Genomic DNA, 16,533 nt, shown 5'->3' with positions numbered 1-16,533 from the left:
TCTACAATGCCACCGTTCCATAGCTTTACATACTATAATAACTCACCACAATAAGCGCTTTATAATTTATATATGTTTAGGTATGTAAAATGTTCTAAACTAAGAACAATTGTTCAAACATTTTTTAAAGTTTTTTTTTTTTAACAATCTTAAATACTGCTACAGGATCCTGAAATATATATGCTGAAGGCTGTACTCATTGCCGCTCTATACAACTGTCTGGATTGAACTGTTAAATCACCGAAATAAAATCCTGTTTTGTTCTGGAGTTCTAGGATTGTTCATTTGTAGTGAGAACTCCATGTACCAAAACAAGCATTGGCATAGCCAATAGGTCTTGCCTTTGGGACCTTATAAGTGTTTAGCCATGCAACAGTTGATGTTGTTGCACCAAGGCTATTGTGCTGGATACCAAAACACTTCTAAGGTCCCAAAGCAAGACCTATTGGCTATGCCAATGCTTGAATGCTAAAATGCATGGAAACAGATAGAGACATTGGGCATGGGGTGGACAAAGAGATAGAGAGGACGACAACTCAAAGGAGGCAGATTGAGGAAGAGACACACAACAGACCATTAGAGCTAGAAAGAGTAAGAGAGAAAGGCAGGGTGGGAGAAAAAGCGAACAAAAGGAGGAGAAATGCAGATGGCTGTATTTTTTTCTGCATAAAAAGCATTTACAAACACACGGTAAAGTCAAAGTGCTACCAGAGGACTTTGCTGGCCTCAAGCTTGCGAGGCACTTAATTACCCATGACGGAAAAAAGACAGAGGCGGCTTCGTGCGTGCACGCGATCGTGAACGCAAGCTTGAGGCCAGCAAAAGCCTCTAGTAGCACTTTGAAAACCCCCTTACTAAAGTAGAGCAAGCAGCGCCTGCGCTACTCTAGGCTCGACCTAAAAAGGCTACAAATGGGAAGGCACATTTTGCTTCTCACAGCTACCCTCCCAAACACCATTTTATCAATTCTGCACAAGGGGCTCGACACTGTAGCTGCCCAGGTACAATTCTAAAGGCCATATGTGATAGAAAGGCAGCAAATAAGGGTCAAATAACTCAGTGAAACTAGGAGGGATTATTAGCATGCTATAGTACTATGGTTTATCTGGCAGCATTCTTCATTTACCGCTCAGCATAGAGGGACATGAAATGAAACTGCAGACAGAATAGCGAACCCTATAATACATGGAGCTCTCTCAAAAGGAAAAGTTGTAGAAGCCATAACATTCATGTGGAGCAGTAGGTGTACCAATTCCTCACTGGTCAAAGCCTCTCAAAAATGGAAGACCTAGACATTTAGGCCTCAATATTTAAGTTTCATTATGATCGAGAATTCAGAGACAGGGATAAGGCAATCTCAGTCACTAGTGGGGCTTAAAGAGAGGAAGAGAGGGCAGTGGGCAACCAATTTATTTTTTAGAGTAGGGAGCTAGCATATAATGCCTAAACGTTTAACAAAATAAAAAAATGGATAACATTGGCATAAGGAAGGGTAACAGGGCAGCTGTAGTTCATGCAAATCATGTGACAAAGCAAAACCAGTGGAGACGAATGACTTTCAGTCCTCAAATAAGAAAGTACTCTGCAGACAAAAGGGTAGATGGTCTTCTTTCGTTAACTCCGGAAGATCTGGCAAATATATATATATATATATATATATATATATATATATATATATATATATATATATATATTTGCCAGATCTTCCGGATATATATATATATATACACACACACACACACACACACACACACACACACACACACACACACACACACACATACATATATGCAAATACATACATACAATTATTATGTATACATTGTGAAAATGTGGACACAAAGTCAGTACAAAAAGGGAATCTGAAACCAATCTGGCATGGATATGAAAACAGTGGGCCCATTTCAGATATTTGTAATGGGGGAAGAGTCAAAGCCATTTTGTGGGCTCTAGTTTAGGGCATGGAATTAAATACTAAACATTTGTGAGAGAAATCTCTGAAAGGGAGGATGTGAACCAGATTATATACGATCTGTAAATAAGGAACTAAATAAGGAAGTAGAACACGTTCCTCCAAATTTCAAGCACTTACTAAGTAGAACCTTAACTATAGCGCTAGATGTGAATCTGCTGATTACAAATGAGCGTGCTACCACTTCATGCTTTAGTTATGCATTTATTAAAAGTGATTTTAAACAGGATTTGAGAAACATTCCTGCCCTAATGACAATGCTGTTAATGAACTAAGAGGCAAGTCAGGGGTCATGTGTATCCTGTGGCTAGATTTGTATTACATATAAAAAGGTTTAGTCTATTAAATCAAACAGTTTTGTACAGCAGACATGCTGAACTCTAGCATTTAATGGTGCTCTCAAATGTGATAATGACGACAATGGCGACTCAATTAATTAAAATAGTTGCCCACGTTCACATCATTTGAAACCAGTTAATAGGTCAGGAGCATTAGAAATAGGCCGAGTAGATTTGTTAAGTCACTAGAACTGCAGGTCTAATAAGATTTTTATGATTTTCCGAGGCCTGTGGAGAACAGGGTTTGAGTCTTGGCAGGGATACTCAACATCCTGTGATCCTGGGCAAATCACTTAATCTCCCCGTGCCCAACAAACAAAATGTGCATGTCCGTCATGTAAAGCGCTACGATACCTTAGCGTCCAGTTTGTACTATATAAAACTAAAGGAAAACATTTTTTACAATGCAACATGTCTCGCCCTACTGAAAATTTTAGCACCCGGCGTTGCATTATTATTTGCAAGGCCAATAGCTCAAACTTTAAGTAATGAGACATATTGCATTGCAAATGCTTGTTTATTTTGGCGCTAAGCACTGGCAGAAAACTGTTAGGAGTATTTACCTTTCAACCCGTTATGAAATTAGACAACAAACATTGCATTGAAGTAAGCGGATTGCCTTGTTGGATAGGGATATGTAAATGTATCCCTAGATCATAGTTAAGAGCTTTGAAGTCTGGAACATTGATAAAAGGATCCTCCTTAAGTTCCAGACTAGGTTTAGAGCAAAATATGCTATGCAAATAACATCTGCACTCTATAATAAATGAGCTATAAAGCAGCACATGTCAGGAAGGCACATTTGCTTGCCAGTTTTTGGACCACAAATGTGCATTCGATGGCAGTGGACAGGGACTTAGTTTACGCGAAGCCATCTTTCTCCCTACATCCACCTCTAGACACTTTTTCCCCCTCCATCTCTCCTTTACTCATCCCAAAACCTCCTCCTACTGCTCTGATCTCCAAATAAACATTTTCTAGACCCTTCCCTCTTCAATCCCTCCACTATCATTTTCAATCCAACTAAAAGACACATGTCCACCACTCAAATTAATTTCATATTTCCCTATACTAACTCACCACTAATCCTTTTCGGGTTCGGAGTAGCAGGCTACTCGTCGAAAAACGCTTAATCCTTCGTCAGAGGTAGTAAGTGTTATATCAATGCAATTACAATCTTGCCAGGGGATCCTGAAACTTCAATTAGGAGTCATCCAGAATCGATATACTTTAGAACAGTAAGGATAAAGCTGGGCAAAATTCTAACTAATCGGGTCTTTACACCTGTACTGTGTAAAGAATATATATGCAGCAGATCTGCTTTAAGCAAAGCTCATTATCCCACCTACCCTCAAAAACTCGAATGGTGCCATCTGCCCTTTCTTCTATATGGAGAGGATGGTGCCGTTGGGTAACGCACCAACTAGGTTACAGCACCGGCTATTGGTTTTAGACTTAGCCATTCAAGTTAATGAGCTAGTTATTTATCAATCACTCCAAAATTGTGAAGGGTGTTTAACTCCGTATCGTCCTCCACGTAGTGGTGTATTCTTCCCAGACCAACCAGACCCTATACGTTTCAATCTATAATAGACTAAGATATGCAAAAATGGGGTCTATACAGTTGTAACTATGTGTCAAGGTTTGGTTCCAAGGTATTTAACCCTTTTCCCCCTCGTCAGTTACATCCAAGACCCTCAATCTCACCACCTCAACCTAGAACGGGACCCAAGATACTGCCTAGTCAAGTGTCTTTTACATGATTGTATGTAGCCGGTGGCTGCAGTATGAGAGTTCTTGGTCTTGTGTTGCATAGGTCTTTGTGGCCTCATGCCCGCAGTATTGTTGTGCCATTGGGAAGAAATGCGTTACTTACCTGTAACAGCAGTTATCCAGTATTGGTGTCTTTCATAGATTCACATGCCTGAATCATTCCCCGTCGTCGAGATGGGAGCCCCGGTAATAGAAAAGTAATGTCCTATAGACATACATAGAGAAAAATAGGCCTAAGGGCCTTGCCTTAGTAGCCTATCTATGTCCTTTTGTGAAAAGGACCAAATTCCAAAGGTAGCCAATCAGCTACCACCTCCCTCTAGAACCTTCCTGCCAGGAGCCTCAGTCTCTCAGATTTTCGTACGCACCAAGCTAGGTAGACGTAAGATATGCTCTGTAGTGAGAGATGAGTCCTTCCTGGGGAGGTGGGAGGGTTGCATGTGAATCTATGAAAGACACCAATACTGGATAACTGCTGTTACAGGTAAGTAACGCATTTCTTATCCAGTATTATGGGTGTCTTTCATAGATTCACATGCCTGAATCAGAATAGCAAGCAATACATTATGCACATATGCGATGGAATATAACAGTCTGAGATAATACATATCATGTGACTAGATACCATCAGTAATATAGAGAGTAAAGTAAATAAATGTGCATACCATTGCAGGACGGTGGGAAGTAGGAAGGCTCATCTTTACTGGAAGAGATGGCGAAGTACAGCTTGGCCCACAGCTGCATCCTGCATCAGTTCCGTGTCCAGGCAGTAGTGTCTGGTAAAGGTGTGCGGCGATTTCCAGGTGGCCGCTCTGCAGATATCCAGAATCGGTACACCAGCGAATAGTGCTGCCGATGTGGACACAGCTCTCGTGGAATGTGCTCGGACTGAGGAATGTAATGGACGTCCGGCTTTGTCATGACAAAATGCAATTGTTGCCGATATCCATCTGGAAATGGATTGTTTGGAGAGTGGCATGCCTTTTCTCGGCCTGCTGAAGGCAACGAAAAGTTGTTTGGTCTTTCTGAAAGCTTTTGTTTTGTCCAGGTAAAATTTTAGACATCTCTTAATGTCCAAAGAGTGAAGAGATCTTTCCGCCACTGTGCCTGGGTTCGGGAAGAATGAGCGAAGCACAAGCGGTTCATTGAGATGGAAGTCCGAGGGGACTTTAGGAATGAAACGTGGGTTGGTTCTTAAGATGACTCTGTCTTCTCTAAATTGCAAGAAAGGATCCTGTATCGAAAGAGCTTGCAACTCACTGACTCTTCTGGCTGATGTTAGAGCTAAAAGAAGTGCAGTTTTCCAGGAAACGTATTTGAGTTCAGCCCTATGGATAGGTTCAAATGGATGTTTCATTAACTGATTGAGTACAATATTCAGATGCCACGTTGGTGGTATTCGTCTTGGTCTAGGGAAAGATCTGTAAAGCCCTTTAAGGAACTGTTTTATCAGTCTGTTGGACCATAGTGAAGGGCCTTTTGAAGACCTGGTGAAGCGAGAGATTGCTGCCAGGTGTACCCTGATGGAAGCATGCGCAAGACCTGTTTGGGCCAGATGCAGGAGATAAGGCAGTATCTGCTCTGGAGTGATTCTAAAAGGGTGTATATTGTTGTCTTTACACCAAATACAAAAGCGCTTCCATTTCAAGGAATAAGTTTTGTTCGTGCTAACTGCTCTTGCTTTAGCTAGGACTTCTTTGCACTCCTGCGGGATGCTTAGGTGACAGAATTCTCGGTACTCAGGAGCCAAGCCGATAATCTGAGAGATGTCAGATTCGGGTGGAGTATCTGGCCTGTGGACATCGAGAGTAGAGAAGGATGTTGAGGCAGTTGGATTGATGGACGGACTGAGAGGCGTCGGAGGTCCGCGAACCAATGTTGTCTCGGCCAGTATGGGGCCATGAGAATCAATGTGCAATGCTCCATTTTCATCTTCCGGATGACTCTGCTGATCAGGGGAAATGGCGGAAACGCGTACGCAAACACGTTGCGCCATGCGATGGAAAATGCATTTCCTAATGACCCCTGTTGGGGATGCCAACTTGCGAAGCTTTGGCATTTTTTGTTCTCCTTGGTGGCAAAGAGGTCTATTTGAGGTGTTCCCCATGCCGAGAAGATGTTGTCTAGAACTTGCTGGTTCAGTTCCCATTCGTGGGACATTGACCTCTGTCTGCTGAGAGCGTCTGCTATGACGTTGTCTTTTCCTGGGACATACTCCGATGTTAATGTGATGTTGTTGAGCAGTAGCCAGCTCCAAATTTTTTGTGATTCGCGAGACAGCGTCAGCGAGCGTGTCCCTCCCTGCTTGTTTAAGTAGTGCATTGTGGTCGTGTTGTCTGTCCTCACTAGCACTGCAGAATTTTTGATGCGAGGGAGGAATGCCTGTAGGGAGTGAAGGACTGCACGTAGTTCTAGGAGGTTGATATGCAGAGCCTTCTCTTGCTCCGACCATCTGCCGCTGATTTGTAAGTCTTGAAGGACTGCACCCCAGCCTTCGAGAGAAGCGTCCGTCGTTATGACGTGTGGAGTTTCTGGTAACAAGAACGTAAGACCTTTGGATAGGTTCTTGTGCTTCATCCACCAGCCCAGCGTCTCGGATATCTGTCGAGTGACGACTATGTGATCCTCGAAGGAATCTGTACATTGGGTCCACTGTTTGGTCAGGGCCTCCTGAAGGGGGCGCATTCTGAGCCGACAGTGAGGGATGAGTAGAATGCAGGAAGACATCATCCCTAGAAGAGATTTGAAAATCCTTACTTTGATGGTTGGTTTTGAAGATATCGCGGTAGCTAGAGTCATCAGTTTGTTTTTTCTTTCCAGAGATGGGAAAGCTTTGGAGGAAATGGTGTTTATAGTGGCCCCCAGAAATGTTATTATCCTGGTGGGTTGTAAAGTAGATTTTTCGAAGTTGAGAGTCAAACCCAGGCTCCGGAAAATGTTGAGACAGGCGTTGGAAGACAGCTGTGCGTCCGTGAGAGACGGTGCTTTCACCAGCCAGTCGTCTAGGTAGGGGAAGACCTGGTGATTCTGTTGTCTCAGGTAAGCTGCCACAGGAGCCAGGCACTTTGTAAAAATGCGAGGTGCTGATTTGAGGCCAAATGGGAGGACACAAAATTGGTAATGGAGACCTGCTACTTCGAATCGTAGGAATTTTTTGTGTCGTTTGTGTATTGGGACATGGTAATATGCATCTTGCAGGTCCAAAGATGTCATAAAGTCTCCTTCCTCCAGGGAGCCTAAGATTTCCTGGATAGTCACCATACGAAACGATTGGCTTTTCAGGAAGGCATTGAGTGCCCTGAGATCTAGAATGGGCCTCCATTTCTTCTTTTTCTGTTGGATTAAAAAGAAGCGGGAATAAAATCCCTTTCCCTTTTGAGCTGATGGGACTCGCTCTATTGCTCCCTTTTTTATCATGGAAGAGATTTCCTGCAGTAACAGACGAAGGTGTCTGTGATGATGTTTGTGAGGAGGGGTGAACGGTGGGATGGAGTTGAATTCCAAGGTGTGACCGTGTTGAATCAATTGTAGTACCCACCGATCCGTCGTAATCCTTTTCCAATTTTGGAGGAAATGTGTTAGCTTGCCACCAATTTTGAGCGGACCGGACGGTGGGGGGACTGGCTGCGGGAAATGGTCATTGTCTTCCGCCAGCCGTTTTCTTTTGCGATTTGCCTCTGAAGTTCGGTCTCCCGTAGGGGGTCTGACGACTTTGTTGTTGCTGTCGCTGTGGATATTGGGAGCGATTTTGATTATATGTGGATTTGCCTTGATAAGATCCTCTGTACGTGGATTGTCCTCGTCCTCTGTGCCCTCGAAAGGACTGGTTCCTGAATTGTAAAGTCCCGAGAGCCCTTGCAGTATCGGTGTCTTTCTTTATCGTCTGCAAGGCTTCATCTATTTTAGCTCCAAATAGTAGTTGTCCGTCATAGGGCATATCTACAACTTTGGTTTGTACTTCCTGTCTGAAGGACGTCGCTTTGAGCCAACCTTGCCTGCGCAAAACTGCGGCACCTGCAAGCTGTCTGAAGCCTGTCATGGCGACATCGACAGCTGAGTCTATGATTTCTGATGCCGATATTTGACCTTCATGAAGGAGTGCCTGGACCTCATTTTTCAAGTCATCAGGCACGTGCGTGAGATATGGAGCAATATCTTCCCATAGTTGCCTATTGTATCTGCCCAGCAGAGCAATGGCGTTGGCCACTTTGACCGTCATGGCTGACGTTGTGGAGAAGCGTTTGCCTATGCCATCCAATTTCCTGCCCTCCTTGTCTGGTGGTGCTGAGAGTGGCGAGGATGGGTTTCTGGAGTTCTTCTGGGCGGCTTGAGTGACGACCGAATCAGGTTTTGGATGTGAATTAAAACAAGTGGCTGCCGTTGACGGAGCCCTATATTTTTTGTCCAGTCTAGGGACCACTATAGAAACAGATGCAGGTGTTTGCATGAGTTGTAGCCCCTGTTCCCAGATATGTTCTATTATGGGAATGGATCGTGCCTCCTTTCTTATGGGGTCTTTGAAGTCATACAAGAAACAATCTGTTACTTTTGTTTCCATTGCCATGTGAAATCTGGTGGCCGCTCTCTCTATTAAATTGTGGAATCCACCGATATCCACTGGTGGAGAGTCTGATGTGCTGGGTTCCGGTGTGGCCGGAGAATGAGCAACGTAATCCTCATCATCTCTGTTTTGAGAGAGGTCATCTCTAACCTCACCTTCCTCAGGAGGTTCGTCGTCATCATCAGAGGATTGTATGTTGTGAACCTGTTCAGTATCTTGAGGAATAACCAAAGGCGTTGGTCTTGCCCTTGGTGATCTTTGCTGTGTGGAAGATTCTTGAGAATTGCCATGTGATGGTGTCGCTGACGATTCTGGGAATCTCTTTTTATAGTCTGTGATCAGGAATTGAAGATCCTGAACTATCTCGGCCGGTAATACTATCATTGGAGTGACTTGAGTATGTACCTGAGCCTGAATAGTTTCTTCCGTAAATATAACATCATCTCCGTCATCGTCAGTACTCTGGCATTTGACGTTGAGATCTGACGGGCTAGTAGCTTGTTCGAAGTGGTCATCATCTGATTCGTCAGCTTGAAGTATGTGAGAAGGAAGCAGTGATTGAACCCTACTGGGTGATGTTAATTCGGGCGTAATAGGGAGTTTGGTGACCTTTTTTGATGGAATTAACTCCGCTTTTTTCCATGGCGTCGATGATGTCGTCGTCGACGAGGTCGTCGACGAGGTCGTCGACGGTATCGCCGTCGATCGCTTTTCAAGCGTCGAGTGTCCCTTCGCCGATGAAGCTGTCGTCGACGAGGCGGTCGTCGACGGAGTAGCCGTCGACGGTGCCTTAGCCGTCGACGGAGTTGGCGTCGACGGTACCTTCGCCGTCGTCGATGCGGTCGTCGACGGTGCCTTCGCCGTCGTCGTGGACGTCGACGGCAGTTTTGTCGTCGGCGTCGTAGTAGCCGTCGACGGTGTAGTTGTCGTCGGCGGTGCTCCTACCGTCGTCGGTGTCTTCGTCGACGATGCGGTGGACGTCGACTGAATTCTCGTCGACGATGTCGGTGTTTTCTGTTTTGTCAACGTCGACGGAGATGACGACGGAGTTTTGACAAACGATTGCTGTTTTTTAATAAGTACAATCGACGATATTGGCTTACCCGTCGTCGACGAGTGGGTGGTCGTCGTCGTTGAAGTCAAGGCTGACGATGCCACCGTCGTCGAGATCGTCGTCGTCGATGTGGAAACATAGTTCGTTTTTCTTGAAGATAATGTCATCGAAGTAGACGACGAGGACTGCGATGGCTTTCTGAAGGTTGCAGCATCCTTCACAGACGTATCAGATCTTGCCTCAGAAGACTTTGAAGTAGTCTTTTTGTGAGGGACGTCTGGATGGCCAGGGGAAGCCTCCCTTGGCCTTTTTAAGGACAGTTTTGAGGAAACTGAGGCCATTTCACTGCCCTCCGAGGAGAGCACCTCAACATCTCTGGTTTTTAGTCTGTTTAGCCAGAGGAGCAGTCTGCCTTCTCTATCCTTAAGGGTTTTGGTAGAGAATGTTCTACATACCCTGCAGTCCTTTACTGTGTGGTCAGGGTAGAGGCAGTAGAGGCAAGTCTCATGCTTGTCGTCGACGTGCAGTCTCTTCTTGCCACAAGAAGAACAAGCTCTGAATAGTCCTCTTTTCTGTTGTTCAGCCATATTTGAAGTAGAATCCAAGTTTTTGTGAAGAAAGTAAAGAATTTGAAGAAACCTGAGGAGAGCTCAGGTGGGGACTCCCTAGCACAACGTGCGGTAGAAAATCTGAGAGACTGAGGCTCCTGGCAGGAAGGTTCTAGAGGGAGGTGGTAGCTGATTGGCTACCTTTGGAATTTGGTCCTTTTCACAAAAGGACATAGATAGGCTACTAAGGCAAGGCCCTTAGGCCTATTTTTCTCTATGTATGTCTATAGGACATTACTTTTCTATTACCGGGGCTCCCATCTCGACGACGGGGAATGATTCAGGCATGTGAATCTATGAAAGACACCCATAATACTGGATAACGAAGGGGTGTTGATTTACCTGGGAAATTTCAGAATTTGGGAGAACCGGTCTGAAGCATTGGGCCATCTGAGGCAGGGTCAGTACATACAAAGGACTTTGGCCCAGCATTAACCACTAGACAGCAGGGCAGTAAGTGAGTGGAAGCAGCAGCTGAGAAGCATTTGTTCTTCGAGATGAGACTTCCAACAAGAACCTAGCAAAGTAAGCAAGCGTCTGTAGGAAGTTGGCTTTATATACTATACCAAACGGAGGTATAGTGTGTTCAGAGTCCAATGGAACCCAAAAGGTAAAGTAGATAGCACCTCACTCTCTACTTGTGGTAGTGTGGTCGAGCAGTAAGGCTTTATCAGAGGACAGTGTTAAGCATTTGATGTACACACTCAGTCAGCAAATGAATTCACACACCCAAAGAATGAACTTCAGACCAATTGTTTTTGTATAAAAGATTCTTTTAGTTATTTTATTTCCTAGAACCAAGCATGCCTGGCACAGGTAAGCGATACATACAGTAAATTTACAGATGTAACAAAGTTTGGAATGTAATTGTATATGCACTTTGTTTTGATTTACAGTACTGTTACTGAGAAATGCAATGCTTTGGAAATACAGTACATATACTTTGAATGGACTTTTTGGTAAAATGACCGGTAATTACTTTCAGATTACTTTTCTTACACAGTGTAGTATACCTGGATACTACACGGAGACATTTCCTGTAAACGGGTAAGTAAACGCGTTTTTGGTATTTAGTACCGTTGTAAAAGGATTTCTTAGATTTTCTAACTCCACACTTAGAAACTTTTCACAGAAAAACAGTCAATGTTATCCTATTGAGGAAAATAGTGCTATCGGTTCAAAAGATAAGTACTTTGTTGTGGGAGTTGGTATTCTGGGGTTAGACTCAGGGGTCCCCCAGGGTCAAGGATCCACTCGTTGCACCCTCAGCGGCACTAGGGCGGCCGGGTGCAGAGTGCTGAAACCCAATGTTATCCACTAGGGGATAGGGGGCTTCCGGTTGGTGGCTGCTGATGAGCAGGTTGTGGAAGCAAAGCTCCAGGACTTAACCTCAGGGCAAACGGGGGTTTAGTCCAGCAAAAAAGATGCACCCTCACCGGCACTGGGGCGGCCGGGTGCAGAGTGCTGTTTTGGCATTGGGTGCCCTGTAGCTTTCAATGGGGAGTCTCCAGTTTGCAAACACACTGTAGGCTCAGGGACGAAGGTCTTCTAGGTGCAACCACCACTTGGAGAGGCAAGTTAGGATATTAGGGGTTGGTTAGGCACTGTCTGTTGGGCCACTCAAGGCAGTGGGGCGTCGGGGGGGGGGGGGGGGGGGGGCTTCTGGTTTTAGGCTGCAGGAGTCGGCTGGAGGCAGGTCAGGGTTCGCCAGATTACGGATCAGGATCGCCGGGGAAACCTTTTGGTGTTGGGGCACTCGAACTTGGGCCATGGGCTTAGGGTGCAGAGTGGTGCAAACTTGGGGATCTGGAGTCTGTTAAAAAAATCCAGTGTTTACAGTAGACAGTCTCTTTGGGATTGAAGGCAGGCAGGTCCTCCGGGTTTCTCGAGGTTGCTGGCTACAGGACACACCGGGATTTCGCTGAGCAGGTTCAAGGTGTGGACAGGCCGATAGGGCTAGGGCCAAGTCAGTGGGTGTACACCTCCGGTTAGCTTCGGCAAGGCTGTTCGGTCCTTCTTTTCTTCTTGTAGTTTCTTGTCCAACTCCTTGGTTCAGGGGTCCAGAAACATGTTTCATGGTGGCAGGCTGGTGTGCACCAGCCAGGGAACCCACCAGAGTCTGGTCGTTTTTCAGGAGGCCCTCGGAGTGCATTTTTCATTAAATCCCACACAGGCATCAGTGTGATTTTAATGTGCAGAGAAGTTTGATACCAAACTTCTCAGTTTTCAGTACAGCCATTATTGTACTGTGTGGAGTTCGTAATAAGCTCATAGCACCATATTCTCTTAAATTGAGAGTTGTGCTTCACTCAGCCTCCCCCACCTGAGGGGTGGAGTTGTCAGAGGTGGGCACACCTCTCTTCCTCACTTGTTTTTCCCAACAGTTCTCCCGCCAAAGTGGGGGTCAGAACCAGTGGGGACCAGTTGCTGAGAGCAGCAAGTGGCCTGGGGAAGCTCACAAAGATAGCAAGCCTTTGAAGCTTCCCCTTCATGAACCCTGCCCATCCTGGGGTAGAGGAGGCTTGGCACCTCGTCCCAGGATGTGCATTGTTTCAGGCCCGAAAGGGCAGCAGGCTCTCGACCCAGGATCCAGAAACATGTCTGGGGGCGGCAGCAGAAAGCAGCCACTCAGCCGGGACACTAGTGGTAGGTTAGTTTTCAGGAGACAACTCTAAGATGCTCTCTGTGTGCATTTTTCATGAAATCCCACACTGGAACCATATGGCAGCACTGCACTTACGATGTCCAAGAATTGACTTAGACACTAGGGGTACAGAGCTCATGCACCTGTACCCTCACCACTGGTATAGTGCACCCAGCTAGAGGGGTGACTGATCTATGATACAGCAGTGGTTTGTAGGCATGCCACACAGGGATATGTGCCAGGTCTACTCCACTTTGTTCTGCACCAAACCACGCAGCCTGTAAGGGTATGTGTGTAAAGGTACAGGGCCTCTGAGGGTGGCACAATAAGTGTTGTGCCCTTTGAGGCCTTCCCTGGCCACAGTGTCCTTGGTACCTTTTACAAGGGACTAACATGTGGCCAGAGATGTGCCAAGGTACAGTTTTGGGGAAAGAACACAGGCCCTGGGAACCAGATTGGCAGGGACCCAGAGCACATCAAGTCAAAGTGCATCAGTAGTCTGGCAAAAAGTGTTACTGCAACAGAAACCCAGCTTCCTAGAGCGTCCACCTAAGAGCCACATTTGCACAGATGTGTAAAGGATACTGTTACAGCCAAGCCATACAGTTGTACAATGTTCTAATAGGACATTTTATTGGATGTGCTAAGCTGTTAGAATTATTTTTGCAGCATAGAAGAACCAAAGAGGTGGCCCTATGTGCTGTCTAATGTTACTCCTTTTTAATGCTCAATGTGCACTAGTAAGACTATTTTGAATTTTAATTGAAAAATGTTTTACTGAATATTCAGTCAACTGAAATGTACTTTGGTTTACAGCAAAATATTACAAGCATATGCAATGCCAATGATTCGCATTTTTGTCAACTGAAAACATGCATTGCAAGGGGGAGAAAAACAATTAAGAGGTTAGAGACCCTAGTAGGACAGCAGTGGAAATATTTTGCAGTACACAAAATCCTGCAATGCCACACATTATACCTAGCTATACCAAGAGCTTTCTTTCGCACCTCAGAATGAGTGATTCCACTGCTCTTTACGAAGCCCTTTCCTTAATGGGACTGATGTTATACACTGGAGAGCTTGGTATTACAGCATGCCATGGAGTGGACTTTCAAAAATAGCACATGGAGTGGGGAGATGGAGGGCGTCCAAGGAGAGACTGGAATGCACTGCCTCACTCCACTGCATGGAAAGTGAGATAAAGAAAGTGTCTGTCAAGTGAACATTTGAAGCATGTTTCCGAAACTTGCACTGGAAAACTACGAAAGTGAGCCTCGTATATACCAGACTGCAAAGTCAAGCTCTGCAGTTAGAACAGCCCGAATAGTATTGTTCGTGATTTTCGTTTATGTCATCCATTAAAAAAAGCCTGTGGAGAGCTTGCCATTCTTTCACTACAGTCAATCAGTAAAGAACATACTCAGAAGAATCGATAATTGAAGCAGACAGGTGATATCCACATCCTAGCGAATTAATCAATCTAAAATCCAGGAGAGAAGGCAGCATCTTATCACTTATAATGGATGGGAGGTTCAGGAGACGGAGTTCCAAAAAACTAGATTGCTGGCCTTCCTGGCCCATGAACAGTGTCCCCAGCGTTTGAATCTTTACTAAGCATTCCACCCATCACCCTTTGTAGGGCATGAGGGGATCCAAGCATGGCATAATCCAAGAAAAGAGTCTGCTTTTGAGACAAACCTTTCAGGTGAATTTGGAGAGGTGCAATCAAAACGACTCATGTGCATTCCAATAAAAGAGAGAAAGGGGGAACCATTGAAGCAAAACCTCCTAACTAATACCTTCACTAGTTGTACTCAAGTGGCGAAATCTGAACCCCATCAAAAATCCTCGTGTGTGTTTATTTCTACCTATGCTAGTCCTTAATGATCCCAAAAACATTAGAACGGTCACCTCACTCAGTTCTGGTCATTGCATGTTTCATCGGCGACCTATCAACACCACAATATGTAAATATCACTCTAGCAGACTCAATCGATATGGGAATGCTTAGATAAGTTGTTCCTAAACCAAAGCAAGGGTCTAGATAAAATCTCAAAATATCTCTGGGTATACCCTCGGAATATCCTTAATTTAGTGGGTAAGCAAGTATATGGTTAATAAGTATTTAATGGATATCCAATGAGGGACAATTGTTCTACTATCCACTCATTTTCACTGAGGATTAAGCCCATTCAGGTCAATTATCTTCTTCAGATTTCTTGCCTTTGTGCAACATCCATTCCAAGCACAATTCGAAGGCATAAGGTTCTCCTACCAGTCTCTCGCATCGGTTCTGAATACCTTCTGGCATCCTAGCCAAATAGTTTGCCAATTAGGGGAAAAAAGGAAAAAGAAAATCAATCTGAAACATACCATTAGTAATACAGAGGCAATTTTTGAGTAGCTTCCAGCTTAGTCTCAAAACCCTCACTGACCCTCATATACACTGCAAATGGCTATAAAGTGTGTATGCATACTGTACCTTTGAACTGGTCAAGAAGTCAAGGTGAATAATGATTAATTTGCCGCAGACACATATGTGCAACTACAGAGCAGGAGCCCCGTTCTTCAACAGGTGGCCAAAAAAACAGCACTAGTAAGGCGATTACCTCCTCCAGTAGGGGTGAATGAAGTTAGCCCATGCATGAATGAATGAATTAAGATTTGTAAAGCGCAACTAAACCCGTAGGCATCAAGGCACTAAGAGATGGTACAACGGTTTGAGAGAGAGGTGGGCAGATCACGGGACAGTGGTGACTCACCACCACTGTCTGAAGATGAGGACGATGGTGTCTCCGCATGTGAGTCCTCAGGGACAGTTCTGTCCCCCTCTCTGGGGCTGCTCTCTTCAGTCTCAGTTTGCATGTGTGTGATCTCTGATCCGGATGCATTGCCACCACTGAGCTCCGTCGTTTGTGGGTCAGTGCCATATGTATGTTGTTTGTGCCTTGCATTGATATGTAGCACACTATACAGTTATAGCTCTTGACTACACATTCCCACATTCTCTTTTAAACTACCCCAACTGTCCTTTATCTCTTCACCCCTCGACTTCCCAACCGTAAGTCAGTTCTCATGCTGCTTGGCTCTGAGAAGCCCCATTTCTACCTTTCTTTCTAACCAAACACCCTAATTTCTACAAAAGTTACCTCCCCCCAACAAAAAAATAAATAAAGTCTGTTCACCTACTTCCATGTCTCCTCAAACTCACGATTTCTGATCCACAACTCTTAACAATGATTCAAGCTCAGACTTACCCCAACTTGTTTGATCACAGAAACATGGCTAAGTGATAAGATTGCATCCTACGTTGGGGCACTGCTGAATCATAGAAAATCCTTGTGAGATACAGACCCTCGAAAAAGTCGGGGGGGGGGGGGGGAGGTGGGGGGGTTGCTGTTGTCCACAAAAATATCTCTACTTAAAAGTTCCTCTTAGGCGTATGCTGCTGAAGAAGGCAAATGTCTGCTCATTCAGTGTTTCCCCATACGACACTTCATGGCCACATTTCAATCAACACCTGCCTGGCAAAGCTTCTAGTTCCTGCTACCCAACCTGGAAATTCTGACTCCCTTAACCAATC

At 45.0% G+C, this 16,533-nt stretch overlaps 1 protein-coding gene across 1 annotated transcript in view; it reads right to left on the bottom strand.

The window, feature by feature from the left end:
• Positions 1-16,533, bottom strand: part of CTNNA1 (catenin alpha 1) — a 420,641-nt gene that overhangs the window by 356,650 nt on the left and 47,458 nt on the right. The window lies entirely within an intron of this gene.

The sequence above is a fragment of the Lissotriton helveticus genome, chromosome 7 (assembly GCF_964261635.1).
Source record: "Lissotriton helveticus chromosome 7, aLisHel1.1, whole genome shotgun sequence".
In the NCBI taxonomy this organism is placed as follows: Eukaryota; Metazoa; Chordata; class Amphibia; order Caudata; family Salamandridae; genus Lissotriton; species Lissotriton helveticus.
Note: the sequence above shows the minus strand (reverse complement) of the source record. Positions and strands in the feature narration are given on the sequence as shown.